Genomic DNA, 2,844 nt, shown 5'->3' with positions numbered 1-2,844 from the left:
AAACAATGGAAACAGTAACAGACTTTCTTTTCTTGGGCTCCAAAATCACTGCAGATGGTGACTGCAGCCATGAAATTAAAAGACACTTGCTCCTTGGAAGAAAACCTATGGCCAACCTAGAGAGCATATTCAAAAGCAGAGACATGACTCTGCTGACAAAGGTCTGTCTAGTCAAAGCTATGGTTTTTCCACTAGTCACATATGGATGTTAGCACTGAACCATAAAGAAGGCTGAGGACTGAAGAATTGATGCTTTTCAATTGTGGTGTGTGGGAAGACTCTTGAGAATCCCTTGGTCTGCAAGGAAATCAAACCACTCAACCCTAAAGGAAGTCAACTGTGATATTCATTGGAAGGATTGATAATGAAATGGAAGGTGTAATTCTTGGGCCAACAGATGTGAAGAGTTTAGTCACTGGAAGAGACTCTGATGCTGGGAAAGATTGAAGGCAGGAGGAGAAGGGGATGTCAAAGGATGAGATGGTTGGATGACATCACCAAGTCGATGGACATAAGTTTGAGCAAACTCTGGGAGATGGTGAAGGACAGGGAAGCCTGCAGTGCTGCAGTCCATGGGCTTGCAAAGAGGTGGTCATGACTGAAGGACTGAACGATAATATAGAGTTTTACAACAATCATTACAGTTAGCTTAAAAATATTTCACCATCCTAAAATGATACTATATACCCTTTATCAGTTATCCATCTACCTCTCTCCATAATCTCAATCCTAGCTAAACACACATTATTTTCTGTCTGTATGCATTTGTCTTTTAGGACCATTTCATATAAAATGAATTATACAGTGTGTGCTTCTTTCATTTAGCATGATGTTTTCCAGGTTCATCCATATTGTAGCATGTGTCAATACTTCGTTCCTTTTTCAGGCTGAATTATATTCCATTGTGTGACAGAATGCACCACAGGTATTGATCTGTTCACCAACTGCTGTGCAGGTGAGTTCTTTCCACTTTTTGGCTATTATGGATAATGCTGCTATGGACATTCATGTTTACATATTGTATAGTCATATTTTTTTCTCTTGGGTATATTTCTAGGAGTAGCATGCTATGTCATGCAGCATCTCTATGTTTAACTTTTGACAGAACTACCAGAATCCAGTCTGACTTACAATTCCAATCATATATCCTTTTCAAATATCCCTCCTTCTCCTAGAACAGGCTAAACTGTGGCTCTGTTACCTTGGAGTCAGGAGGGAAATATTGCCAGGCATTTTCTGTTTCAGTCTAGTATGAGGGTCCTGATGAGATCTGAGGATTCCTGTGCCCCAGGTTTCCATCCCTTTATGTTGCCTGAAGCCACAGTAGGCACTGGGGTCTTCTGAGGTCACAGACAGCTCAGGGGCCTGGAGTAAGGGGTGCCTTCATTTTATTCACCCGTGAAAACAGCCCTGTAATTCCTCACAGCCCCTCACCCCAGCACAAGATACTCCAGTGAACACCCCCCCTTTCAGAAACTTCAGGAAATAATCAGATATTAATCTCTACATAAGGGCACTCTGAAACTTTAAGGATGTGTGTCCAGCATCCTCTTCTTCTTCCCAAGAACAAGATAAGAAGAGGATTGTATACAAAATGATCTCAAGAAGGAAGAACAGAGCTCGAGGAATTATGCTGCCTAACTTTGGGAAGGTACTATAAAGCTACAGTAATCTAGGCACCATGAAGTGACATGAAGTGAAAGTCACTCAGTCATGTCTCACTCTTAAGTGGGTAGACTTTCCCTTCTCCAGGGGAAAGCACCATGGGTTTGGCTAAAAAAGACACATAGAAAAATGGAACAGAAGAGAGCCCATAAATAAACCCATGCATTCACTGTAAGTGAATCTACCACAAAATAAGCAAGAATATACAATCAAGAAAAGGCAGTCTCTGCAATAAGCAGTGCTAAGAAAACTGGACAGCTACATGTGAAAGAATGAAATTAGGATATTTCCTAATACCATATAGAAACTAAATTGAAAATGGGAAAGAGACCTAAATGAAAGATCAAATACTATAAAACTCTTAGAGAAAAACATAGGGAGAACACCCTTCAACATAAATCGTGGTAATATATCTTTTGGATCTGTTTCCTAAAGTAAAGGAAATAAAAGCAAAAATTAACAAATGAGTTGTAATTAAACTCAAAAGCTTTTGTACAGCAAAGGAAACTTGACAAAACTAAGAGACAACCTACTGAAGCAGAGAAAATATTTGCAAATGATATTACTGATTAGGGATTAAAATTCAACATATATAAACAGCTCATACAACTCAAACAACCTGATAGAAAAATGGTCAGAAGAACTGAATTGACATTTTTCCAAAGAGGAAATGCAGACAGCAAACAGGTGCATGAAAAGATGCTCAATATCACTACTGTCAAGGAAATGCAAATCAAATGCATGATGAGATACTACCTTACCTGTCAGAAGTGCAATGATCAAAAAGAACACAAATAAAAAATCTTGGCAAGCATGTGGAGAAAAGGGAACCCTTGTACACTGTTGGTGGAAATGTGCACTGGTGCAGCCACTGTGTAAAACAATAAGGAGCTTTCTTATAAAACTGAAAATAGAACTATCGTATAACTCAGAAATTCCATTCCTGAGTATATATCTGAAAAAAAAAAAACTAATTCAAAAAGATACATGCACCTCAATTTTCATAGCAGGGTTATTTATAAATGCCAAGCTATGAAAGCAACTTTAGTGTCCATCAACAGATGACTGGATAAAACCATAGAAAAGTTTAATTTTGCCATTTGCAGCAACATAGATAGACATGGAGAGTATTATGCTAAGTGAAATAAGTTAGAGAAAGACAAATACTGTATGATATCA

The sequence above is a fragment of the Capricornis sumatraensis genome, chromosome X (genome assembly GCF_032405125.1).
Source record: "Capricornis sumatraensis isolate serow.1 chromosome X, serow.2, whole genome shotgun sequence".
Taxonomy (NCBI): domain Eukaryota; kingdom Metazoa; phylum Chordata; class Mammalia; order Artiodactyla; family Bovidae; genus Capricornis; species Capricornis sumatraensis.
The sequence above is the reverse complement of the archived record's forward strand: the minus strand, read 5'-3'. Positions refer to the sequence as shown.